This window comes from Patagioenas fasciata, chromosome 2 (assembly GCF_037038585.1).
Source record: "Patagioenas fasciata isolate bPatFas1 chromosome 2, bPatFas1.hap1, whole genome shotgun sequence".
NCBI classification, from domain to species: domain Eukaryota; kingdom Metazoa; phylum Chordata; class Aves; order Columbiformes; family Columbidae; genus Patagioenas; species Patagioenas fasciata.
In genome coordinates this window covers 87,957,794-87,985,668 of record NC_092521.1, presented here as the reverse complement: position 1 = coordinate 87,985,668, position 27,875 = coordinate 87,957,794, and the positions used below count along the sequence as shown (strand labels likewise).

General features: G+C 46.4%; 1 protein-coding gene across 6 annotated transcripts in view; it reads left to right on the top strand.

The window, feature by feature from the left end:
- The first annotated feature begins 303 nt into the window (after positions 1 to 303).
- Positions 304 to 27,875, top strand: part of RNF152 (ring finger protein 152) — a 52,747-nt gene continuing 25,175 nt past the window's right edge. Inside the window, exon 1 of one of the 6 annotated variants that reach the window (XM_065832408.2) lies at positions 304 to 400. The gene's annotated coding sequence lies outside the window, so the exon portion shown is untranslated. The other 5 variants (XM_071804520.1, XM_065832407.2, XM_071804519.1 and 2 more) reach the window with 5 other exon arrangements.

Sequence of the window (27,875 nt, the reverse complement as noted above, 5' to 3'; positions counted from 1 at the left end):
GGAGCCCCCCCGAGCTCCCCATCTCCCCTCTCCCCGCTGGCGGGGCCGGGCAGGGGGTGCCTGCTGCTGCCGCTGCCCGCGCTGCTGCGGCGACGAGCGGAGCGCCCCGGGCTGCCGCCTCTCCCAGCCCGGGGCGGCGTGGGGTCCCGGCGCTCTCCGCCGGGCAGCCGCACTCCCGCTCTCCCGCCGCGGCCACGACGGAATCGTGACCGGCCCGGGGTGGCGTGGGGAGCGCAGCGGGGTCCGGGGCGGCTCCGGCCCTCCCTGCCGCCTCGGCCCCGCCTCGGCCCCGCACCCCGGCGGGGCGGGGGGTGGTGCCGGCTGCCGGGGCGAGGGCGCCGGCGGCGGGTGCGGAGCTGCCACCCCGCGGGCAGGCACGGCGGCGGCGGATGGCGGCAAGGTCAGTGGGCGCCCCCTCCCCGCCAGCGGGGCTCCCCTCCCGGTCGGCCCCTCGGGGGGCGGCGGCGGCCGATGCTCGTGTGCGGTGGGTAGGGCGGCGGCGCCTTTCCCTCCTCCCCTTCCCGGCGCGGCGGCGGGGAGCGGGGCCGCCGCGGATGCCCCCCGCCACGTCTCCCCTCCTCTTTCCTTCCCGCCGGGCCGAGGGGGAGACGCGGGTTTCGTAACCGCCTGCCCCGCCTGGCTCCGCCGCGCAGGGCTCGCTGCGGGCAGAGCGGGGCTCCGTGCCGCTTCCCGCCGCTCCCGGCTCCGCCGCTCCCCCCCGCGCCGCCCGGCCCCCTGCGGGGAGGGCGCAGGCGGGCGCGATGCGAGCTCCAGGTGACCGGCCGAAACGTGCGTGGGGCTGCCGGCTGCCCGCCGCCTCCCGGGGGGCTGGTGGGGCGCGAAGGTTACTTTGAAACCCGGCGGGGTTGCCCCTGCGTCGCATCAGCCTTGTTTCGAGCGGAGGAGGGTTATCCTTGTGCTTCGTGAGCAAGTAAATCCAGCTAACTTACAGGCGGGGTGTTGGTGGGGGTCCTTTGTTTTTGGTGGGGATTTGGTGTTCGTTTTGGGTTAAGTTTTTTTGTTGATTCCCGCCCCCCCCCCCCTCCCCTTATGCTGGCAGTTAGCGGGGAGATATGCGGTAACTCGGGCGCTGTCATGAAGTGCTAGACATCTCGCCGGGTTTTTAGAAGACGGCTTTGATTTTTTTTTTTAAGCAGACAAGAGGAGAGGCGTGCAGCCTGCTGCCCAGGTAGGATCCCCGCTCTGCAGAGAGGCAGCATTCGGAGTTTGTTCCGGCGTTAGATGCTGCCTCCCAGCTGAGGTCGAGCTGCAAAAATGTGGCTTACGAACCCTGCCGACATCCATCACCCCAGCGCTTTGTTCGGACATGCCGTCCGGTGGAGGGACTTCTTCGGAAGCAGCTCTCTGCCCCCTGTGAAATGTGGATAAGCTCGACATGTGTGCACCAGGCTGTTAGCTGGGGAGGCATTAAGGGTGTGTGTTTGTGTAATAGGTGTTAAAAAAAACCCAGACAAACCAAAGGGAACGCAAACAAGCTTTTGATAAGGTCCCATTCATTGAACTGTAAACATAGTAATTTCTCCTTGTTTTCTCGCTGAAACTTTTCCTCCTTCTTACCGATATTGTCCTTTTTTTTTTTTTAGTAGTATATTTCAGAGATCTTTTGATACAGATTTGCTTAGGTTTTGTGTCTAGTTGAAGCTGTTGGAAAATATTTGTAACTTTCCAACTTCTGATGTATATGAATGTCCTATTTTTAACCTTTCAGTAGCCAGTCTTGGGTCACAGGCCTTATTGAAATGCCCACTGAGTCTGAACTAAAGCAGAGGCCATCGGATGATAATAATAGCAGTTTAGGAAAAAAACCTTCTGTTGGAAATGCTGTGTAACAGTGCAACTGCTTCTTGTTAGTTGCATGACAGACCAAATGTAAAAGTAGCCCTGGCTGAGAACCGTGGAACTGGGACAGCTTTGTGCTGTTGGTGACACTGGTGTGTCCGTGGCTTTTGGGATGGGGTTCTGTGGAGAATTCCTGTTGTGCACGTGCTTCTATTGGCGGTACAGTTGAAAAACCCAAACCTCTGGTTCAAACCTGTGAGGTCTGTTGGAGGGTTTCAACAGCTTGCCAGGTATGTGAAGACAAATGAAAATTATGTTTGATGCTGCTTGTCTGGGGAGGGCAGAAAATTTGTTTGGGCCACACCTGATGGAAGTTTTATAAGCGTTTTATGAAGTCTTCTTGGGAGCACTGGAATATCCGGACTAGAAATGCCATCAGGACAATAGATATTTTTTCAGCCTTAATATGGTCTGTTTAAATTATACATGCAAATTCAATAACTCAAGACAGGCTGCTCATCCAGAGATATGCTATGACATAGCAGAGTGCACAGGGAACAAACAGGGAGGTGCATCTGGATGCTGACCATCTACCCCAAGTGACTCACTTGGGCTTCCAGCTTTGCCAAAATCTCTAGGTGTGTTTTTCTTGTACCTGTTTCTGGCTCCAGTTCAGGCTTCATACCTTGACCCCTCGATGAACTGGAGCAGGAGCTGCATCAGTCAGTCTGACAGAGGAGAGGCTTCAGCACAGTTTTAACTTAAGTCATACCTGTTGTCCCAGTGAAATTGAAAAGGAATACACACAGGCAAGTTTGCATGCAAGGGTTTTGAGCTCAGGGCTGCTTCTCATAAGCTTTCCAGGGTGTGAACTGCACGTCTTTTACTTGCGTGGTGCTTTGAACAAATGCCACATCATGTTTGGGTTCAGTATGGAAGAGCTGACCTTAGTTATGACCAATAATTACAGAGTAGGACTAGTGGTGCTTCTCTGCTGCAGTTTTATGGAGGATTAGTTTGAGCTTGGGACCTGAAGTCTTTCTGGAAGCTAATGAAGCTTGTACTCTTAAATGCCCAAGCCATCCTTTCAAGCAGAATTTAGTTTCCTAAGTCAGTGAAATATTTTTCAGACTGTAACCCAAATCAGTAGGAGGCAACTGGAGGGATACAGGTCTAGAGTGATGCATGTGACCTAGAGGATGGTGGTCTCACATTGCATTCTGTATATTTGTATTTGTTTGTCAGTCAGTTCTGCAGCCCTTCCATGCACTGAGTTGTAGTTATTCGGGCAAGTAATTCCACTGGCTTGAGTCTGGGTATTCATCTGGGTAAGTGGTGTGCAATCTGAGTTCAAGGCGGTAGATTTTAAGCGAGTGCTCGCTTTTTGTGGAGAATGTGGGAGACTAATTCCCAGAGCCTGGGATCCTGTCATGCCTTAAATTCTCTTCTGTTCTTATGCTTTGCCTCTATCCGGTGGGTGGGTGGGCTGGAAGTGAGACGGGAGGCTGGACTTTTCTCCCCACTGCAGTAAGCAGCTCTTCCAGAGAAATTCCACAGCTGTTTCTGAGTCTGTCAAGAGTTGCCTGCTTGCTTTTCCAATGCTGTTTTCTACACAAATAGGTTTTTCTGGTGCTGTGCTGGACTCTGTGAAAGTAGAGGAGCCCTTGGAACCATTGTAGCTCTGTAGTCTGTCAAACCAAGCTGTTTTGGAGGGAAACCCTTCCAGCCCTCATCAGCACAAGTTACTTGTGCAGCATCTCCCCGTGTCCTGGTCTGGCAAGGGCTCAGCAGTTGCTGGTCTGACCGCAGGAGAGTCGACCCCTGCCTCAAAGGCACCTGCTTGGTGCAGGTGGCCAAGCGCCAGCAGCGTGGGCTGAGGGAGTCTGGGGTTGGTGAGGAGAGAGATGCCGAAATCTGTGGGACAAGATCACCTCCAGGGTTGGGGCTTGTGAGTGAGACAGGAGCCCCAGCAGCTTCCACACTTAGAGCTGAGTAACAGTTCTTCAGCCCTGACAGGGCATTTCACCCCTTAAGATGCAAAATGACTTTGATCTCCCTGTTTTCCTGCTGCAGAAATTACCCCTTCAGAGTCACCTTCAGATGTAAATGAGTTTGTAATCTGCCCCTTCCTGCTCCAGATGCACACAAGCTGGGCAGTTTCAGAGCTGAACTGCAGCCTATGCTGTGCACCTTGATTGAGCAAGGCATTCTTCCCTTGTTTCTGGGACGTCACAGAACGTGGAAATGCCACTAATCAAATGCACTGTAGTCGTCTTCTCGTTTTATTTTAGTTCATTTTAACTTAAATCCCCCAGGAAATGAGTGCTGTCTGTCTCCTGCCATTTGCGTTTTGCCAGTTTCAGCCAGATTGCACCAATGGTTGGCAGTCTTGAATACCATCAGTTTCCCACTTGTTTTTGTTAAGAGTAGCGGCTGGCTGGGAAGTCTTTGAAGCAGTGCTCTCTCTGAAGAAAAGGAGGTGCATTTCAGACCTTCCCTGTTTTGCCTGGTGGCAGCTGCCCAGCCAGGCATCCCATATGTGGTGGTCAAATGTGCAGCACCTTTGCAGCCAAGGCTACCTCACGAGGTGTGCGTGATCTCCAAGGCAGGGGCTGGTGTGAGGTGATGCTGAACGGCTGTGATGGAGGGGCAGGGGGGCATAGGACGCGTATCTTCAGTGGACAGGGCGTGTTTGTTACACGACCTAGCAGTGCGGCTGCCCTTTTGTTTATTGAGCTATAGCCACCTGAGATTTAGGAAGGCTGGCAGGCTGACAGCTGTAGCTTGGAGCCTGCTTTCCTTGACCTCTAGGACACCTTGGGCTGAAGGAAGGCGCGCATTGGAGCAGATGGGAACATGCAGCCTGGACAGGACTTAGGCAGAGGTGTGTGTGTATGTGTGTGTGCGAACTGCCTGTGTGCAGTGGCAGCGTGATTATCTGGGTTTTCACCAGTGTCATCCTGTTGAATGCAGTGATCATTTGATAGTGTTGAAAAGATGACATTTGGTGCCGTATGTTTCTCCCAAAATAGCATCTCTAAGCAAATACAGTCTCCCATTCCCACATAGCCCCCTCCCTACGGTTACTTTAGGCAGGTGTGTACTACTAGGGCTGATGCAGTGCTGTGAAGTGTCAGGGACGAGCTTCTGCATTGCTGAGCGCCCTAGTCTAAGTGCATCTGGTCTGGCATGGTTGTCTTGGGTGGTCTGCTTTAGAAATCTGGGCAAAACCGTGCTAGGGAAAGCAGTCTTACTCTCACCCAGGCTGTGCCTGTGCTAGGCAGCTTTTCAGTTTAGCTGTGCTGAGTGTGGTGGGCATGTCTTCCAGTCCTGGACTGAAGGAAAAGACAGGCATCTCTTCAGGCAGTGGCATAAGAAATAGGAGTGTCAAGGAGCACATGTGGGATGCACATGTAATTCCTTAGCCAGTGCATGTTTTGCTACCCTCTCTGTTGCTGCTGCTCTTCAGAGAATACATGCCTGTTGTCCTGGGGCTTAGAGTGTGGCTCTTCAAGAGATTGCCAGTGTTGTTCTCTAATGTCAAAGTATTGTCACCCTGGAAGGATGAGCTGAATCTCAAACACCCATATGCCACTCCTTTTCAGACAGCTTGTGATGCAGCTGAGATCAGGTGCCTCTGTCAAGGTGAGATGAAGGAAGAACTGTGTAGCTGGCTCCCTGTGATGGGTTGCGGAAGATGTGGAGCACCGAGTCATGTCAAGAGGGCAAAGCGGGATGCTCTTCCCTCTCCCCCATGCAAACTCTGCCTTCTGGAGATAGGACTGGGCACCTCTGGCATCTGAGCATTAGTCTCTACACTATTAGAGGTGTAGCACTTAGTGAAGGAGAATGTCTCTTGCCTCCCTTCTTTTCCCCAACATAGGCACCAAATTGTATCACTGGCAGCGTGGCATGGTAGATGACTGTGGTAGCTAAGAATGGGCTCTTGCTGTCAGGCCAGACATCCCGTGCAGGTCCCTCCTCTGATGATGCCAGCCACCTGAGCTTTGGTGTGAGAAATCCTGAAACATTTCTGCCTGTTATTAACTGTATGGTGCTAACTATATGCATTTAATGATGGTGTAGTGCTTTCTCTTTAAGGTTTTAAACTAAACTGTGTGGGTTGCATGCTGAGAGGGAAGGATTGCAATGCTTCCACCACCATGATGGACTTTTCCACAGTGGAGCTTTTCCAAAAGATGTGCACTGGAGAGAGCTGGTGCGGCCTGAGTGCCTGGGACCCTGCAGGCTCTGACTTGATAGCCCTGGGTTTTTTCAGGCTCTCCTCTCTGAGGATGGGGGAAGATGGACGTGAAGGTTGCTTTGTTAGGAACAAAAGAATGTGCAAAGCTTGTGGTAGTAGCTGCCAGCACCCGTAAGACAAGGTAAAAATACTACTGAAGAGAAAGCGGGTGTGTGTTACAAATGGGGACACACAAAGACAAATAAGACTTTTAAAAAAGCATGAAGCCTATATAGCAAGCATGCTGTCAGACACACTGGCTCTTGCCAGCTAATATCATCCGCAAATAAAACAAGTTAGGTTGTTGCTACTGCATCTGCTTTCCCTGGTGAAGCAGGGTGAGCCAAACTTGTCTGACTCTGACAAAAGCATTGGCAATTTGCCTGAAGTCTGAGGTGCGCACTGTAATTTACTTAAAAAACCCCATAGAACAATTATTATCCAGGATGAACACATACAACCATAATGTTTGCTTGCAGTTGTGTTTTCTATCACACGCTCTCAGAAGTTGCTTGTTGGCTGCATTCACCAGCAAACACAGCCCGGAGGTGATCAGCTTCTTCCCTGACCTGCAGTTAACAGCAATAATTACACTTAAACAAGTTTTAATGTGGGAGGCAGGAGGGATTCAGTGGCTTGGGCAGAAGGCTGTCAGTGGGGTCATTTGGGATCCAGGCCTTGGGAGGTTTCCTTCTGACCTTGGGCAAAGCACATCAGCTGCTCACTTCCTCCGTTCTTTAAATTTGATCCATTACAATTCATTTCAGAGCAGTTGAATGATATTGGTTGTTGTTTCCTCCTCTGAAACAAGCCCCAAATACCCAAGTGTTTGTGCATGAAATCAGAGTTTAAATATTAAGTGTCCCTCTCTCCTCCCTGCTCTTTACCTCGGATAGAGGTGGAAGAAAAAGAATCGTTCACAGCCATATGCTGGAGGCATCAATCACGCCAGGAGCAGAGTCTGCCACTTGTTCTGCACATTATTAATGATGAAAAGATATCAACATATGAGCTCATAATTATGTTGCGTTTAAATTACTTACAAAATAGTGGCGTTAGGAGAACAATGGGGTTACAAAAGCAAGGAAGTGCCAGGACTAACATTGCATAGCTCCCCTTTGCATCTGCATTATGATACAATCTTTAATTCTATAATTGCCTCATTTTTTCCCTTTCACAGAGTCCCTCTTTCAGTGGATAGGTAATTACTGCATCATTCATTTTCTCTTCCCTACATTTACTTTCTGCATGTGTCTCCATGTGTTTATTTTACACCCCACCCAAACCTTGAACTGAGCAGTGCTGCTCTCTCCTTCCTGGGGGCTTCACGGGCAGGGAGGTTCTTATTCTTGCAGCATCTCAGGTGCAGGTACTATCTTAGTTTTCGAAGCTGAGGGGTGGAGGAGAAGAGCAAATAGGGCTCAAATGTTTGAAACACCTTCAATTTTGGCCGCCTTAAAGAGATACTTAGGGATGGTTTTATTTTGAACTCACCCCAGAATACGTGGCACGATGTAGCTGTTCATCTACTGGAAGCAGGACGCCTGACCTCGGCTGCAGGTCTCGGCACTCTGGCAGGTTAGCCCTGGATGTCTTGGCTTGGCAGTGGTCCGGGACTGCCCCGTTAGGGCTCACCTGGTGAAAAACTGGTTTCAGGGATTTCCTGAGCCTCTTACAAAGACAGTGAAATTCCTGCCTGCAGGCCATCTTCCTCAAAAAAGGGCTTGGGTTGTCTCTTTTTCTTCCTGCATTGCCTCATTCACTGATCTTCTGACCTCCACTGAGTGAGGCAGGGTCTGAGAGACAGCAATTGGTTTTAACACACAACCCTATCTTTTTCCCAAAGCAGTTGATTTCCAAGGCTCAAATGGTTTGTGATCATTGAATTGGATAACAGAATCAGTGCAGATGTGTACAGGAGCTGGATGGAGGTTGTGTGAGCAGTCTATACCTCTTAATTTTGCAGTGTTCAAGTTTGCAGTCTTTGTATTAAAAATTTTAACAGCTGACTTTTAACATAATTTTGTAACTGTACAAAGGGAAAAGGAGGAGATAAATAAAAATTACTCCTGTCACATGAATCTGCAGTGACGTGGGTCATCCAGAGGGTGTAGACCTTTGGGCTGTAGCATTAATTTCTAACCCATGAGGTAATGGCCTGCTGAACAGCACTGTTTGGCTGTGGGTGGTGGCAGTTTCCAGAGTGGGGTGACATGTTCAGCAGGTCACCTGCTGCTGTGTTGGGGGCTTTCACAGCCCAGAGCCAGGATACCCTCAGATTCCATTTAAGGATGATGTGGGCAGAGCTTTGGGTGCTTCCCCAGAGCTTTCTGACTTGCCTGATGTCTGTCCTCGTCTTCCCTCTGTAGCTGCCTAGTTTCTCATCGCTTTAAACTCATCATCCCCAGCTCCCCCTCCTTCTCTGCTGTTCCTGTGCATCCCTAACAAATGACACCTGCTTCTCCCCTCGCTTTCTGTTGCTACTGGTGCCACCTGTAATTTTCCAGAGGTCACAGATCTAGATACCCAGGTAGGGTTGTGTGCAGTCTTGATTCCAGTTTACATCTGTAATTTTTGCATGTTGAAACTGTTGATAAAGGCTAGCCCAGTACCTTTGAATGGTGCATTTTAGGGCATTCATCTTCCTTACTTTTAGTCTGGAGTCATTACTGGTGTGCAGAGAGAGATCAGGCAAGGGGTAAATGGCTGCTTTAGGCCAAGTCTATAAAAATAGTTTACACCTAAAGAATATTCTGCATTCTGCCCTGCTTCTCAGTGTTTTGTTGTATGCAGTCTTCCTTGACTCCCCCTACCTTCTACAGTTAAGCCTGGGTGGATGTGCCATTTTATGGGGTTGAGTATGAGGCTGAAATTACATCAGTTCAGAAAAGAGTGAGGAAGACTGGCCGCTTGTGCTTCTTTTGTTTTCTGGGCATGGATGGAAGCATGATAGTGCAGGCGAGAGTGTGCAAGTTCTAGAGGCTGGGCTTCCAGCTGAAATGCAAGTTGGTGCAATGGAGCTGCTTCCCAGAGAAGTGATGTCTGTAGTTCCAGCAAGCCATTAGATGCTTTTGGCCTGCATGTCAGTCTTCTGACCAATTTACAGTGAGTTTCTTCCTACGGCTTTGTTCAGAGGAGGGGAGGGTGGTTAATATAAACCTTATGCTGCAGTGAGAGAGCAGGAAGCAGAAATTTCCGATTGTGCTCAAATGAGCATAACATTTGGCTTTCTTTACATACTTCCGGCTTTTTTTGTTTCATTAAATTAGATGAGGAAAAGTGAATTATACCAGTGAAGAAAATACAGTTGCCAACAAAATCTCATCTTGGAACAGACCAGGGTGACCTGCAATGAAGCATTTGGGATGAGAATGATTTTAAAGTCAGACTTGTGTTCTTGGGAGTTTGTGGTATAAATCATGGCCATGATAGATATAAACCATGTCAAACTAGGTTCATAAAATAATGACAGAACAGTGTGCCTTAAAAAGTTTTGGATGACTCAAGTCAACAGCTTGTACACCTTTACAAAATAATTCATAAGCCAGATGCTAAAAACTTGCACCAACCAAGTGTATCTCCCTCTCTTACAGTGTGTGTAAGTCCAAAAGCTGGTATTTGAGTACTGGACAAGGATACGAGCCTGTGAAAGGTAACTGGGAGAAATGGCTTGTATCAATGGAGACATTTACACATCTCTCAGAAGGGAGTGGGGGGAAATAAACGTTTTGCGATTTTAAAAAAAAGATTGCATGTCACTGTCATAGCCACCTCCTGCCTGGAAGGTGGCAGTGAGCCTGCATGCCTAGGATTTGGTCTGAGTTTGGGTAGACTTCAGTTAATCCCTGGCACAACCTTGTTCTTTAAAATTTTTGTGTCTGTGTTTCTTTTGAGGTAAGCGTATTTGGGCAGATCTTTGGGCACTGTAAGTTGCTGTAGGTCCCCTGGGAAAGAAGTGGCTCCTCTGCGGCGTGGCCTCTGTACTGGGTGTGCCCCCCTGGTCCCTCTCCAACCCCCGTTCTGCCTCCTCCTCTTCTTCCTCGCAGCATTCGTAGTCAGATGCTGAGAGGCAGAGACAGAGCTTCGAAAAAGCTGGCTCAGCAGAAGAGGTGGAGAGCCAGCTGATGCCAGTATTAATATTCTTTCAAAATTGATGGATGAGACGATTATAAAATTGCAGAGGGAAGTGAAACTTAACAGAATCCATGTTTTAATTGCATTCTGGATTTTTTTTCAGCAGCCAGCTTCTGAGGTGCAGGACAGAGCAAGCATTTTTTTGTGAGGATGTTGATGTAGACTGCACAATGTATTGTTTTTTAAAGAAAGAGCTTGGGCCAATCTGTTTTCCACACTCTGGTGCTCTCAGCCTGCTTCAGTTGCACTATCTGGTAGCATGCGGTGTCTAGACAGTAAATCAGATCTGAAATACTGTCTCTGTGCAGTCAGAGAAAAAAAGAGTGTCGCAAACAGCTCCAGATTTACCTGTAGTGTTGAGACGCCCAGGCTTGTGAAGGGTACTTTGGTGCTGGGCTTGTAATTTCCCCTGTGTGCCCTTCATCCCTGTGGACAGGAGTGAGGATGGTGGAGCTCTTTGGCTTGCGGTGACTGGCAGCCTGGGTCTGTGTTCCCTCCACACTGCGTGCCACCCAGAGCAGAGGTGGAGGCTGCATATATGCCTACACCCACTGAAGTTACTTCTGCCCCAATTAGGTCCATGGCTGGGCTGTTGTCACTGGTACAGCTCCATTTGCCTCATGGGTCTGGCTTTTGATTCCCTGTAGTGTGCCGTGAAGGTCCAGCAAGCATGCAGTGAAGTCTGCTTGTAGACTCTTCATGTGTCAGTGCTTCATTTTTTTATTTAGTGGCTTTCCAAACGTAATTCAATAATTTTGGTAGGCTGGTTTGCATGACAAGCGTGTCTTTGTGGCACACTGCCATGTGCTGTCCTGATATCCGCTGTGGTCAAACATTTTCCTCTAAGCAGAAGTAGTATATTTAGGTGGTCTGCAAAGAAAAGGGGAAGGCTAGGACAGCAAGAAAACAATGATCACTAGACATAATCGATATTGCTGAACCAGAGGCAGTGCATGCCTAACTTCTAATGAGTGCCATCTTGAAAATATGGCCCGTATGTTTGTGTGCTGCCTGAGGTTTTCTTGTGGGCAAGTATTTTGCTGGAGTATGTGTCATTGAGGATTGGACCAAAATGCTTTCCATTCAGTTTTGTTTTCTTCAGGCTTTAACCAAAACACTGTTTTCTTTGTAGTATTTTTCCTTTCTTTCCTCTGACTGAGAACTTCTTTGCACAGTCCCCTTCAGCCAAACATGACTTGCACTAATTGGTCATCTTTTGAAAAATTACATGTGTAGGTAGTTAAGAGGAGAAAGCATCAGCCTTTTCTTTTGCCTCCTCCTGCTTTCTCCCAAGTCAAAAGCTGAGCAAAAGACACCTTTCAAGATGTTCCTGTTCAGGAGTGGTCTCCTGTTCAAAGTCTCAGTCTTACAAAGGCCTGGCATCTTCAGCAGATGAGCCTTCTGCTTCCATCAGCAGCCTGTGAAGTTGCATAAGAGGAGGTATGCTTGGGGCTGCTCTCTTTCTAAAAGTGAGTAATTTGGGGTGGAGGTGGTATTCTGCTTGAGTGCTTCAGCATGCCTGTTTTCAAGCTTGGTGTCCTCCACCTCTCTCATAGCTCCGGAAGGATTTCTGGGGCCCAATTGGGCTGTGACAGGCTCCCCTCTTTTCCCCTGCTTATCTCCCTGGGGCAGCAGCAGTAGTCTGCCTGGTGAGGTTTAGAAATGAGTTCCTCTTGCTGCATTTCCTGCTGTGGTGTTGGTTGGTATTTTAATGGCTTCAAGCTAACATTAGGGAGGGTAAGGCACTGAAGACCTTGAGGACTTCTGTGAGAGGAAAAGTTCCTGATGTTCTCAGAGGTGGTGTCCTCGCAGGTGCTAAAACAGGCTTGTGAGATGTGGGTGGGATCCCTGTGAGTTGTAGAGGTGTTTTAGCTGGGCAAGCAGTAAGTGTCAAAGGTGAGCATCAGGTTATGATGGCCTTTTGACATTCTAAAGGATCCGAAATCTTTGCGGTGTTTATTCTGAAAGTATTCTCTGACTTTCCAGAAGTGCACTGTTTACACACGCACAAACATTGTGATTTTGCAGAGTACGTGCTGGCGGTCGCTGGGCTTTGGGCACAGCTGGTAGTGCTGATAGGAGGATTTCTATTATACAAACACTTGCTGCTTAGAAGGTAAAAATTTGCTGAGAGTGGCACTGGAAGCCCAGCAATTCTCCCTCCAGCGAGGAATGGCCCTGCCGGCTGCTGAGCTGTGCTTGGCAACGCGCATGTACAAAGTCACAGCAGGACAGGGGCGCTGAAGCGCTGGCCTTATTTGGAATACTTAAATTCCTTAAGCTTTTTTTTTTTTCCCTAGTAATAAGTTCCAAATATAATTATTTAACAGTAAACCTGAATTATGCTATTTTGCAGATGCTTGGGAGCCTGTTTTCTTCCTTCTGCGATGGTAGATCTGTTAGCACCAGTGACTGCAGCTCCAAGTTGCTTGTCCAGGTGTAGCTTGTCTTTGCTTTGGTGGGATCAAGGCCTGTTTGGTACTTTTTGACTCGATTCTCGCAGGATTTCCTTTTTTTTTTCTTTTGCTGCACCGTTCTGTATGCCAGTTTCTTTGTAAATGTTATGAGAACCAGCAATATGGGTCTGATGCCCAGCGTAAGGCATTAATACAGACACATTTCTGTTTTATTTTGGAAGCTCTTGCAGTCCACACTCTGTTGGCAGGGCAGGAATGATGTTTCACAGAAGGACGCCTTTCTCATCATTTGATTACAGAGTGCTCTGATGGGGTCCATTGACAGCCCTGGGCAGGGCAAGCAACACTCTAGGGCTGGGGTCCATCCAACAGCAGGATATGGGGACAGAGACAGGAATGGGGACGTGGCTGCAAGCATGAGATCCAGCCAGGAACAGGGCTGGAGAGCAGCACCGCTGTGGCAGCATCCCTAGGGCATGGACCGATGGCCTGAGGTAGGGCTGAACCAGGGTCCTGTTTCTGTTTTTTAAGTGCCCATCCAGAGCTGTAGCCATTCTTCTGTGTTGCTTGCTCAGCGTTTCAGTTTAGCAGACCTGAAGGTACGTAGCTGTAGCTGGGTTTGCAGTGTGTGGCTGTGTGCTGGTTTCTTCATGCACTTAGAAACCTTTCTTTTCCGTAGTTAACACGCTCATTATTTGGACTTCGCTTAAGAACAAGAGATAACACCCCCTGGGACAGAGTTAATGTTTTTAATTGCTCTGAACTGTGAGCCAAGGACACTCTGAGTGCTCTGCCCGCAGGTGTGAGGCATCGAGGAAGGGAGGCATGGATGGGGCAGAGCTTGATTGACATCCAGACTGATCAGTAAGAGTATTCCATCCCATTAGTGTCATGCTAATTATTTAAGGAGAGTTGGGACCTTCTGGTTGGCTTTTCCAATCTCTCCGGCTCTCCTCTTTGCTCTTTTTTGTCAGAGCCGGGGGAGTTTCTGGTGTGGGACATTTAGTTTGGCCTTTTGCCATTTTGCAAGGCCTCTGAGCCTTTCTGCCTTTTTTCCTCTTTTCCCTCTCTGGGATCAGCTGTGGGACCAGGTGCCATTTCCTGGGACCGGCTGCTCAGAGTGTTTGTGAGGAATTGTCTTGAGTATCTTTTATTTCTATTTTATACATATATATATATTTACTAGTAGTGTATTAGTATTTTGTTATTTTATTAAACTGTGTTTATCTCAATCCAAGTTCCTCCCTTCCCTTTTGATTCTCTCCCCTATTTGGGAGGGTAGGGGGGAGAGTGAGTGAGTGGCTATCCTTGGTTGTATTGCTAGCTTGGGTTAAACCCCAACAGGCTGTTCCAGAAGTGCAGAGCCGGGGACAGAGCTAGGGACAGGAGTGCTCATGAGCTGTTTCAGTGGCAGGGGGATCACTCAGGCTCCTGACACACAGTTGTGCTCCGCAGGCTGCTCCCGGCTGCCACCACGCCTGGTATGCACAGAGTTGTCACGCCGAGGTTATTCCAGAGGGACACAGCAGCTTTTGCACCCAGGGCTGTGCAATCTAAAGAATACATTGTTTAAACCGGAGAGACGCTGGATGAGAGGCCAAGATGATCATTTGCATTACTGATGAGATGATTAGTAGATGGTGTTCACGGTTCTCATCAGAGACCTGCGGAAGATTGGGATCAAGCGGAAAGGATTTGTGTGTATGTAATTTATGAGGTCTGCTGCTCAAACCTCCATTAATACTTTTTATTTGTTGCCTTTCACGCTGTCAGTGGGGAAGAAAAGCTGGAAAATGCTAATTGTGTAATGTATTTCAAATGGAAACGAAGGCGGCTGCTTGGATGCTCCTTGGTGCTGGTGTCACTGAGGATCAGCAGCCTCTGCAGGGCCAGTGTAGGAACAGTACAGGGGGATCTGATTTTCAGATCCTCTGAATGTCAGTTTAGAACTGATGACTGGCTTCCTTTGTATAGAAATATCCTTATTTTTATAGGTGAAATCAAAGGCCTAGGCTCTTTGGTCTGAAACTATTTATTCTTAGTATTTGTTGCATGCTCAGCTGACTGAATTTATTCAAATGGAAAAATGCTGTTTCCCAAACCAGAAAACTTGCATTAAAAAAAAAAGTATTTCACCCATTTTTAAATTTAATAGCAAAATACAAAAAGATCCCTTTTCTATGCTTCCCTCTCTCACCCTTTTTCTTTTATGTTTCTGTTAGTGGCAAAATAAAAAAAGGTTGGAGAAAAAGTTTTGTATGGACACTCACGTATGTATATATGGAAGGAAAACCAAAATATATGGATATTTTTTGACTTACCAAAAAAAGCTAGTGAAAATCAGTGATTGGTGTAATGTTACTTTTATGAAAAAAAAATGCATTTATCAACTTGCAGTTACTCTGCGGGTTATTCCACTTTGTCTTCTGGTGGTATATAACCATAGGTGCGATTCTCTACTTTCTTGTCCTTGCTTATGCTTTTCTAACTGCAGCACTGTTGCGTTGATTTAAAGCTGGTCTAGGGTATTGGATGGCCATGTCCAATTACTTTTCTGTTAGCTCACTAGCTTTTTTTTCTTAATATTAGTTAGTACCACAGGTGGTAGCAACTCCTAGCTTTGAAGTGTGCCTTGCACTAGTTTGAATGGCCTGACCTGCCTGCTGCTCAACTGCCCCTGCATTTGGGAGCCTCCCTTCTCCATTTGGTTCATGACACGTGGGTCTGAGCAGAAGCCAGCGACTGCTTTCAGAGGGTCTGAGGTCACTGGTGTGAGATTCTGCTTACTCTTGAGATGTACCAGCTTCCCCCTTTTGCAAATCAAGTCAAAGAGAGTAATGTGCAAATTCTGTTTTATTCCAGCATGGCTTGCTTTATGCGCTGGAGAGGATGTGAGAAACATGTGCAGTCATCTAGGTGGATGAAAGCACCTTTGAATGTTTCAATAGTGTCACACATGACAGAAATTCTGAGCTGCTGTGTGAAATATGTGTCTCTTCCCAGAGAGGAAAATCCTTGACAGTACTTATAAAAGGTATTGGGAAATTGTGGGTTAAATAATTACCTCCATCACCACATTAATGTTTTATTTTATTGCTGTTTTTCCAATTGCAGGCGAGATCACAGTATCACAGTATCACAGTATGTTTGGGATTGGAAGGGACCTCAAAAGATCATCTAGTCCAATCCCCCTGCTGGAGCAGGAACGCCTAGGTGAGGTCGCACAGGAATGTGTCCAGGCGGGCTTTGAATGTCTCCAGGGAAGGAGACTCCACAACCTCCCTGGGTAGCCTGTTCCAGTGCTCTGTTACCCTCACTGAGAAGAAGTTCTTTCTCAAATTTAAGTGGAACCTCTTGTGTTCCAGCTTGATCCCATTGCCCCTTGTCCTATCATTGTTTGCCACTGAGAAGAGCCTGACTCCATCCTCATGGCACTCACCCTTTATATATTTATAAACATTAATAAGGTCACCCCTCAGTCTCCTCTTCTCCAAACTAAAGAGCCCCAGCTCCCTCAGCCTTTCTTCATAAGGGAGATGCTCCACTCCCTTAATCATCTTTGTTGCCCTACGCTGGACCCTCTCCAGCAGTTCCCTGTCCTTCTTGAACTGAGGGGCCCAGAACTGAACACAATATTCCAGATGGGGTCTCACCAGGGCGGAGTAGAGGGGAAGGAGGACCTCTCTCGATCTACTGACCACCCCCCTTGTAATACACCCAAGGATGCCATTAGCCTTCCTGGCCACAAGGGCACAGTGCTGGCTCATGGTCATCCTGTTGTCCACCAGGACCCCCAGGTCCCTTTCCCCTACACTGCTCTCTAATAGGTCATGCCCCAACCTATACTGGAACTTGGGATTGTTCCTGCCCAGATGCAGGACTCTACACTTTCCCTTGTTAAATTCCATCAGATTATCCCCCGCCCAACTCTCCAGCCTGTCCAGGTCCCGCTGGATGGCGGCACAGCCTTCTGGCGTGTCAGCCACTCCTCCCAGCTTAGTGTCATCAGCAAACTTGCTGATAGTACACTCAATTCCCTCGTCTAAATCATTAATGAATATATTGAATAATATTGGCCCCAGTACTGACCCCTGAGGCACTCCACTAGATACTGGCCTCCAACTGGACTCCGCACCATTGACCACCACTCTCTGGCTTCTCTCTTTAAGCCAGTTTGCAACCCACCTCACTACTCTATTGTCGAGACCACACCTCCTCAATTTAGCTGTGAGGATGCTGTGAGGGACTGTGTCAAAGGCTTTACTGAAGTCAAGGTAGACCACATCCACCGCTCTGCCATCATCCATCCACCTTGTTACATTCTCATAAAAGGCTATGAGGTTGTTCAAGCATGACTTACCCTTGGTAAAGCCATGCTGACTGCCCCTAATGACCCTCTTATCCCTGATGTGCCTTGAGATGGCACCAAGGATAAGCTGTTCCATTACTTTCCCAGGGACAGAGGTGAGGCTGACCGGTCTATAATTACCCGGGTCCTCCTTCTTGCCCTTTTTAAAGACTGGAGTGACATTTGCTTTCCTCCAATCCTCGGGCACCTCTCCCGTTTCCCAAGACTTGGCAAAAATGATGGATAGCGGTCTAGCAATGACTTCAGCCAGCTCCCTCAGCACCCGCGGATGCATCCCATCTGGACCCATGGATTTATGGACGTCCAGACTACTTAATTGTTCCCTAACCCAGTCCTCATCGACTAAAGCAAACTCCTCCATTAACCTGGCTTCATCCGGGGTCTCAGGGGTACAGGGTTCCCCAGGACATCCTCCAGCGGAGTAGACAGAGACAAAGGCGGCATTCAGCAATTCTGCCTTCTCTGTGTCTTCTGCCACCAGGGCACCCACCTCATTCATCAGTGGGCCTACATTGCCTCTGGTATTAGTTTTATCTGCTATGTATTTGAAAAAGTTCTTCTTGCTGTCCAGATGTGCAGGCAGGAAGCAAAAAATACAAGTAGGATAATGGAGTGGTTAGTTTGTTTGGGGGTTGGTTTGTTTTACTTCTTTAGAGCATCTTTCTTTTCTGTGTCTGATTCCTGGCAGTGTTCTGTGACCTCCAGCGGATCCCACCGCTGTTCTCCATTTGGAGCCCCCGTGAGCAGGCACAAACCTACAAGCCAGAGCACTGAAAGCTCTGAACTACCAGAAAGGAACATGTCTTGCATCAGCTCTTCTTCTTTTCTCCCATGTTGGTGAACACTGGGGACAATTGTTTAAAGCAGCTGAGCTTTACTTTGAAGAAAAAGAGCACCAAACCTTCAGCATTTGGAGATGATGACAGGAGTGAGCACTACTATTCCTTCTCAGAACAGTCTCCCATTCATTGCTGTCCTTATTTTAATACATTTCTTAAGTTTTTGAAGATCAACTTCATCTGAAAAGAGGACTGTGATTTGGTTGTAGTGTACCTAGGAAGTGGGGGTTATTCTTGTGTGTCAGGATACATGTGTTTAGACTCCCTGGATCTTGAATATTCTTGCAGTGAAAACTGGGGGCCCCTTAGGCATTAGCTGAAGAAGAAAACATCTTAGGCTACTGCAAAAGTCAAAACCATAAGAAATACAAGTTGCAGTTCTTTACTGCTACATAAAAGGAAACTGCTAATCATATTTTCTTGGTAAGCAAACCAGTTCATGAGCTGTATTGTATTACTTTTTTGTAAATGTCCCTATTTCATCAGCTCCTGTTCTAAGATAGATTGCTGGCATCTTACCTTCTGCAACCAAAAAAGCTAGAAGAAAGAGGTTTGTAGGAGTAGCAATTTCAGGAGATTGTTTGGAATCTCAGACTGCTTATTCGGTTGCTTTGAATTATCGGGTGATGTATTTGGTGCCTGCTGTTTTGTTTCAGAAATACATAATGTAAATAAATTTGATTAGAATAGTGCTCTGCACTTGCTGTCAGTCTTTTGGCTTAATTTTCTACCTTGATAAAGCACAAAACTCCAGATACTGGCAAAATCTCCTCCTATGAATGCCTTTCCTGTGAAAGACTGGTGCAAAGGCAAAGACTACTGGTGTGCTGCACCTCCCAAATCCACACAGGTCTCTGTGCCACTTCGAGGATGCGTGCATGGGTTTTAGTCATTCCTTCATCACTGATCAGAAGTCCCTCTTTCGTTGTGCCTTGGTTGCAGTTGTGTGGTCTGTTTGCAGATCTCACACCAGCACAGGAAGGCAAACGTAGCACCCACTCATTCTTACCTAACAAAAAAGGATGTTTGGCATCTGGGGGGCACTGACGCCGTCTCGCAGCCCTTGCCCTCCCCAGAAGAGCTGGTGCAAATCAGTCAGAGTGAGAAAAGCAGGACTCTGCAGTCCAAACAGTGTCTGCTGCCTAGGTCTTGAGAGCGTGGTGGATATTTGGAAGCAATGAAAACAGATGGCCCTGTGCGCAATGCAAGAAATTATTAACTCCACCGTATTTATTTTTACAGTAAAATTCCGCTTTCAGATCTCCGTGAGAGCTTCTTTACAGGTATATGAACCCAGCAAAGCGTTTATTTTCTGGACATAATGACTTTGGCACAGATGTGATGAAACTACACTGAGCTGGTAGAACTGCAGTTTTGTGAGTATCACTGCATCCTCTCTAAAGAAATTTGGCGATGCATGGGTGGAGGTGGCATTTCTCTACACTCCGAATTGACGTTGCTGTTCAGAAAGAGGCACGTGGGACAGATATAGCTTTAGTAAAGTTAAGTGATGGTTTTAGAGTGAAAATGGGATTAATAACTACCTAGAAAATGTAGAATTATTTGATGGAAATCTGATATAAATTTTTAGTGACTCAGGAATGTGACCACTTAAGATTTGAGTTGCATTTTTTTAAAGGTGTTTCAACAGGACTTTCAAAGTTATGGGTATGTTTCATTGCATTCAGATTAATACGCATGTAGAAGCTTGACAGCGCGAAGCCTGTGCGTGCTTGTGAATTGGGCAGTTAGGGGCTTGGCCACCTGCGTTTTGTGTTTACATGAAAAATGATTCGTGTTAGCAGTAGAGCATTCCGTGTGCACGTAGCATGTGTTATAGCTAATCTGCATGCAAACAAATTAGGTCTGGGAAATGTAGGAAGCCATGTAGGTAAGACTGGATACGTGCTGGAGGCCACTAGATTGTGTCTTGTCTGAAAAACAGAAGGGGGAAAAAAAGACAGAGCGAAGAGGGTGGGGATTAGCTGCTTATTGTAGTTTGGGTCCAGTCCTCTTCAATCAACACAGCGTGCTGTTGATGTTAGAGAATTATGCAGGAGTCTGTTTCAACTGGTCTCCAAAATGACTCAGTGTAAGAACTGACAGTGAGGTCATGTGGATTTTTTATTTTTAAGGAGCTGTTGGACTGATTAGGCTGTGTTATGTGGCTTAGTACTAGTTAAGCATGCCCAGAGTTACTGGTGAGAGTTCAACCTTTAATTTTCTGCCGGAAGCAACTTCCCTTCAAGATTCAGAGATGACCGGCAGTTGTCATTAGAGATTGTAATATATTAAACCCCAAAGCACTGTATAAATTATGGGGGAGGGAAAGCTGCAGAAGCGGGAGGGGAATTAATTGTATGACGAGGGACATGCTGAACAAACAGCCTAACACTTGGCGTCGCAGGGAGATTATTTGTGTCAGTGTTCAGTAACTACTTTCGCTGAGTCTGTTCATGTGCATATATATATAAAAATTAGTGACTGTTGTGAGTATGTGTAATGGCTTATTATGTAATTGTTTGAACAAGACAATGGAGAAAGCAAGACTTCCAGACTCTCGTTTCTTCGGCTGATTACAAGCATTCAGTTCTTCCCTCTCCACCTCTGGGCACTGCAGAGGTTGCTCACACTTTATATCTGTATTTGCCCTCGCTTCTTGCTTGTTCTCTGTCCCTGCACACATCTCGTTCCTGCCCCAGCCTCCAGCTCCCGTGGCGGGTCTGATGTCTTTTCTTCTCCTGCTTTCTGTATCCTCTCCATACCCTCCCCAATCTTCAGTAACACAGTCCTTCCCTAACAGATGTAAATCAGGCAGATTTTTAGTTTCCCCTTGTTTTCTGTAGCATGTGAAAGTTAGAACATCATTTTAAAAAAAATTTTTGGGTGTCTTTGTCCAGTGTTAGTCTCCAGATACTGAAAAAGGCCTTAGAAAAATAGTATTGCTACAAGGAAACTCTCTCAGTATAAATTTCACCAGACTTTCCATGTCTGAAAAAATGTACATCTCTGACCTCTAATTCCAGAGGAGTAATTTTATTGAGATTCAGACTCTCAGGTTTTATATCCTAGAAAGTTTGTGCCCACTGAGGGGAAGACTTCATTTCTCATATACTGTTGGCTGTTTAAAGTCCAGAGGCAAAATTCAGGTCTGGAAGGATGAGGCCAAATGCCTGTGCTTGGGCTCCATGTATCAAAACCAGGTGTTTGTACTGTCAGGCTATGGGGCACTATGGTCAGATTAGCCAGGGCCCACAGTGGGGTGTTTTTAGAGATTTTTGCTGATTGCAGGAAGACAGGATACCTGACTGGTCACAAAGTCTGCTGGACAGATGCATTTAACCAGTGAAAAGAGTTTGAAGCAATGCCGTGATGTACGCCTGTGGTATCTCTGAATGGGTGTTAAGTGCCTCAAAGACCAGTTTTGCTTTTGTGTGACATGATGCCTGTCCCAGCATAACATTCAGCTTGGTGTTCTTCCTCCAATACAAGACTGGCTTGTTTTTCTGGTTGGGTTTTAATGGAGAAAAAGTAACCTCCATGAGCAGTGAGCCACTGGGTGGGTACAACATGCATGCCGTACATGACATGTCCCAAGAGTGTTTGTGCCCTGCTTAGCAGTGGTGACCAGCCTTGAGTCCAGAGCAGTTCTTTCCCTTTGAGCTGTGTCTGCTGTTGGCACAGCCTAAGCTAAACTTAAGCCTCCTGAATACCGGCTTAGCTAACTTGTTGTTCTTTGGGACTATTCAGTCTTCCCAGTCCAGGCAAGCATCACTTCATTCCTCCTCTCCAAATGCTGTTGTTACTTGTTGCCTTTTTTTTTCTTTCTTTTTTTTTTTTTCCCGTGGGTCTAACAACTCTCAGTGACACCTCCAGTAATGTTTCATTGCCATCCAAAAGGAGGAAAGCACTTTGTCAGCAACCTACTTCAGGCAGAGAAATTTATATCTGTGAGAAGCATATGTACAGAACAGCAATTACTCAGGTCATCAATATTTATACAGCAGATAATAGTCATCATGGACAAGATGAATCTTGTCACAACAGCAATAGCTGCTGGAGGGGGGATGCAAAATATAATTACTGGGTTTCTTTAAATGGAATTATTATTTAACTTTCAAGTGATCAGTGAAAATAGCTTTGAGTCTGGATGAAATGTTCAGTGAGAGTTCACCTGCTTCGAGGAAGTAAATGAAATGCCCCTCCTGGCTACCCTCGTATCACGCAGCAAAAGCTGCCTGGGATGTTGTCCTTTACATGAGGTTTTTCCTAAAGGCAGTGCTGGTGTCAGTTGCTGAATGAGGAATAATAAAAAAATCAAGCCGTTTCTTTCGAAAATGAATTTTTCTTCTGTCCGCTGTGGACGGACATATGTTTGTGGTTGAGGTGGAGGCACAATCACACATGCTTTGTTTTTAAAAGCCATATGCAAGTGTTTGGTGGAAGGTGGCAGGTTTTTTACCAGAGCTTTCCAGCATCCCCACTCGCCAGCTGATGCAATGCCGGCCCATGTCCCCATCAGAGCTCCTGCTCAACAACCATCCGGAGGGACAGCCCGGTGGTGGCTTCCAGTTTCCACAGGAGAATGCAGCTCCGGATTTCTGCAGAGAGGATGGCTGCTCACACCCACCCTTTTTAACCTTTGGTGTGATCATTCACAGGTCTTACCTGAAAATTTGCTAGGTGGCCCTGTTTTTGAGAAGCGTTGAACTAAAAGCTACCTGTATGTGAGCTGTTTGCTACGGATAATTTACTTGCTGACACAGATAATTCGCAGGCTGACTTTTTTTTCTTCTGCTCGTGAAATGCCTCTGAATAGCTGCATTTTTTCCTTAAGCTAACCGGCTCTTCAGATGTGACCATCTGAGTATTTAAACTCGTGCACCCCCTTGATGACTTTCACCTGGGGGGAAACAGCGGATGGGAGCGTGTAGCCTTGGTGTTCAGCATTTAGCTCAGTTGGCTTGACTGTCATTTGCAACGTCAATCACACAGCTCAAAGTTTTTGAAATGCCAGTGCAACTCAAGAACATTTTCAACAGACTGGATCTACAGAAGACCTAAAGTACTGCAGCATCAGACTTCCAGGCACTCTGTACTGTGGGATGCAGATAACGAGGTTCCTTGTGCAACACCAGGAGAAAAGTTGGCCCAAGAATGGAATTTACAAAAGCTGGTGTCCCTAACGTATGCTGGCTACAAAAAAGGAGAATCAAGAGGAGGTCTTTCAGGCCAGCAGCCCTCTTTCTGTTCCAGGAAAACATGCTGAACTGCTCCTTTTTATTCTTTTCTGGAGTCTGGTACCTACTGCTGAGAAGTAAGCAGTGAAGGAGCTAGTGGTTGTTCTCTCTGAGCTCCTACCTTTGTCTGGCAGCGTTTGTGGATCATTTTCTCTTCATAGGTAAACCCATTAGACTGCCTGGATTCTAGCCCTTCTCCAAATGAATTTTTAATACAAAATAATTAAACATTCATTGGAGCAGGGACAGGAACCCAGGTCTCTGCCTTCCCCTCGTACTCACTTTTCCTTTTTGACCTGAATACTGAATTATGCACTTCGAAGTGGAATGGGGTCAGCAGGAGGCATTGGCAAAGCTCTGCTGAGCTAGTGAAATTGTTGGTACTTAAAAATTTCATCTGGGAGAAGGGAAAAGAATATTATCATGTTGTCAGATTCATATTTAGTGAATGAGTTTCCTTCTGCCATGAGCATACAGGGATTCTTGTGTGGGTGCACTCGGTCTGCCACTGCCATGTGGCTTGGGAAAGTCCTGATCCTGTTGCATCATGAAGATTAACTTGGATCATATGTGTGTTTAAAGCTGAAGTTAGGCTAGCTTAGATCTTCCTGATGAAGCTAAAACTGAAATGCCTAGTAGTGGCAGTATTAATGTTTCAGATGCTTGTCCCCAGTGCATAGCTGTTAACAGAGATGCTTTCTAAGTTGCAGATCACAGACCTGGTATTGCAATTATGTGTCTTTAAACTTTTTCTTAAGTAGCAGCCCGTACTAATTTATTTATCTGTTTTTTAACCAGTGGTGGTGTAATCTTTGCTCAGAATTTAAGCTTGTAGTTGGCAGACTTACTTTCTTGTTACCTTCCCCAGATCCCCTTGAGGCAGCCACGGTGTGAAGGGATCCTTGCTGTTGAGACTCTGTTGGGGGATTATCTGCAAAAGTGTTGAAGGTGTTAATATGGAGCTCTTTCCTGCCTGAGGTTCTGTGTTGAGGAGAGTAAGTAGTGACCAGCTCTTGGAGAGATTGCTGCAGTTCATAAGACAGGCCTTTATGTGGGTGAGCCAGCCCTGCGACAGACCTGTGCTCAACACATTCTCCTTCAGTTGTATTGCAGCTCAGAATAGCTTTTTTTCAGAGTACGGAGAAGAACAAGGGACCATTGAAGAGAGTGGGTAATTGGCACTACTGATATTCCAGATTATTGAATTGTGTTGAAATGATGAGATTTTTCATCAGGCTAGATTGTTTGTACCTAATTATTTGATTTTTTTTTTTTTTTTTTTTTTTTTGGTTACAGTAACTTACACTGGGATCTGGATCACAGAATCACAGAATGTTAGGGATTGGAAGGGAAGATCATCTAGTCCAATCCCCCTGCTAGAGAAGGAACACTTAGATGAGGTTACACAGGAATGTATCCAGGTGGGTTTTGAATGTCTCCAGAGTAGGAGACTCCACAACCTCCCTGGGCAACCTGTTCCAGTGTTCTGTCACCCTCACTGAGAAGAAGTTTCTTCTCAAATTTAAGTGGAACCTCTTGTGTTCCAGTTTGAACCCATTACCCCTTGTCCTACCGATGGCTGTCACCAAGAAGAGCCTGGCTCCATCCTTGTGACACTCACCCTTTATATATCTGTAAGTATTAATGAGGTTACCCCTCAGTCTCCTCTTCTCCAAGCTAAAGAGACCCAGCTCCCTCAGCCTTTCCTCATAAGGGAGATGCTCCACTCCCTTAATCATCTTTGTTGCCCTGTGCTGGACTCTCTCCAGCAGTTCCCTGTCCTTCTGGAACTGAGGGGTCCAGAACTGGACACAATATTCCAGATGTGGTCTCACCAGGGCAGAGTAGAGGGGAAGGAGAACCTCTCTCAACCTACTAACCACCCCGCTTCTAATACACCCCAGGATGCCATTGGCCTCCCTGGCCACACGGGCACAGTGCTGGCTCATGGTCATCCTGCTGTCCACCAGGACCCCCAGGTCCCTTTTCCCTACGCTGCTCTCTAATAGGTTGTTCCCCAACTTATACTGTAACCTGGGGTTGTTCCTGCCCAGATGCAGGACTCTACACTTTCCCTTGTTATATTTAATTAAATTTTTCCAGCCTGTCCAGGTCCCGCTGGATGGCATCACAGCCTTCTGGCCTGTCAACCACTCCTCCCAGCTTGGTGTCAACAGCAAACTTGCTGACAGTGCACTCTATGCTCTCATCCAAATCATTGATGAATATATTGAATAATACTGAAAGCTGAAAGGGATTTTTTTTCACCCCACATTCGATGGGGTACTGTGTTCTGGCCTTTTTGTCCCATTGTGACGCCCTGACCCACTCCACTTATATTCTAATTGGAGATATTAGCAGCATGAGGAAACGCAGTGCAGTGCTTCCAGCATCCAGAAGCCGTGAGCCGCTCTTAATTCTGTTTCACCTCTGTGTCAGGTGCTGGGGCACTACTGTGAAAACAGTAGATCAAGGTCTTTCTGTCACACTGGTGCAGCCTAGCTAAATCCTTGAGGGGATTTAATGAACAAGGGTTTAATGATCCAGTCCTTTGTAGTAGTTTTTTTTAAAACTAAAAATGGGAAGAGTTGTGTGGTGAGAGGTGGAGTCAGGGGTATATTGCTACAAAGCCTCAGGAATGTTCCTGGGGCAGAAAAATCCCTTCTCCTTAGCTTCAGAGCAGTAAAAGGGTGAAACTGTTTGCCTCTTCAGTTGGTTTTACAGCAGGTTTGGAGATTCGTCCTGCATTGCCTTCTCGAAGTTTTGTTTGCATCCTCATTTTGTTGAAGTTAATTGGTTTCTTTTATGGAGGGGAAAAAAAACCCTCTAATGTCCTTTCACCCAAAAAACGGAACTGAAGGGTTAGGTTTAGGAATGCTAGCACCATCTCCCATGGGAACTGTAATTAGCATACTTTGTTTTTCTATTCTTCCCTTGGGGCTTGGCTTGATGGCTGGCTTCCATCTCCTCTTTTCATGTTGAGTTGCCATTGTGGTTATGGGAGATGTAATCTAGCTGGGAAACTCAATCAGTGATGGAGAATGGGAACATGGGTCATCCCATGTAAAAGTACCTCCAGCTTGTATAAGCAGCATTTCGCAGTTCTGAAAATGGGTTGTCAAATTTCCAGTATTTAGCTGAAAGGCAACACATCCCCTAGTGCAGGTGACAGAGCTGTTCATTTCACTTCATTCATAAGGTGTTCACTTGAAACCCCAAATTTCCATTAAAACTCACTTTTCTCTGAATTTATTTTAAATCAGCATGTTGGCTTAATATGCAAGTGCAAAATACTAGTTTTTTCAGGGGTTTGCCCAGCAGTAATAAGGGTGATACTAGGATGCTGGAATTTAAGTTCAAAGTACAGCATGTAGGAGATGGTGATTTGATTTGCCTGAGGACACTTCTCTTGCTGGTCTGGCATAAATATTTCTGAAGTGTGGAATGGAGCTAGACTGGGAACAGGAATAGGCATAAAGTACACTTCAGATTTTATTTTCTGAAGTACATTCCCTTTTTAAAATAGAAATCAACAGAAATACTGGGGTTGTATTGATTGAACAGACTGATTATATAGTCAGTCTATGGAGTAGGAAATGCGTCAGTGTATGACGTTTAAACATGTATAGAAGCTGGTCAGTAATAGCAAATTGATGAGAGTTCAGTGAAGTTGTATTGCTCTCAAATTTGCTTTTAATAAGCAATGTGTTTTACAAGGACACCGTTGCTACTGTTACAGTTGGCTAATTAGCAGCCCCTCTTCAGGAAAAAACCCTGACCCTCCTGAAAGTCTTCAAGTGTACAGAAACTTGTTCTTTTTGTTCTCTCAATTTCACGGTGTCTTCTGCTTTTCAGCTTACAGCCTCTTGCAAGCTGCCACTCTGCCTGTTTGTGTGGCTTCCAGAGAAAACACAAGTAATAGCAGTTGAAAAGGAATTATAAAATAGATCAGGAAATCTAGGGCATGTCAGGTTGGTTTTTAGGTGGTCTTAAAAATCCAGTGGTTGCATTTTTTGAAAGCTTTTGCTGAATGTTTTGAGATTTTTGCCTCCCTCTTCTTTATCTAAAGGTCGGGTAGAGTGAGGCCTCCTTCTCAAACAAAGCATCTCACGTACATTGGCATTTGGTGGAAACAGGGCTGCTTTTGGGGTGACCTCTTCTCTACTGGAAGGATTTCTGGGCAAGTCTGGCCCAAATCGGTGCTAGAGAACAGTTATCGGAGAAGAGGCTTTGCCCAGCCCAGTGGTCCTGCTTCCTATGGAGGGGTCACTGGCATAAAGAAATGTTGATAGGAGTGGATCCAGGTTGGTTTTTGCAGCTTTTAAGAGATTAGGTTGTAGAGAATTTGTTTATGCACCTGCAAAGTCCTTGTGATAGTTTTTTTTTAACTCATATATAAATTTATAACTATTTTCATACATAAATGAATATCATAGTGGTGCTTCTGAACATCCCTGCAAAAGGGCATGGTAAGACGGTGAAAAGGGTTTTGGTAAGGAAATGTGCATTTTAAGAGGATATTATAGCCATGTTCAAAAAACGTTTAGGGAAAAATCCTCATGCTGGCTTCTCCCTTGGAGTCCTGATTCACAGTCCAGGTCTTCTCTCTTGTGATGCAGCCACATCTTGGCATGGTAAGGTGTGAGACAGAGGGCTACTTATGGTCTCATCTTGGTGATGTGAGAAGCTATTTAAACAAAGGTGACAATTTTGTAACATGTTTGCCTTCTTCCTTATGTCCACTTGTTTGGAGTCAGCATGACCCAAAAATGAGTGGTAGTGTTCGGTGAAGGGCAATGGAAGCGTGACCCCACAACTACAGGAACTTTATTG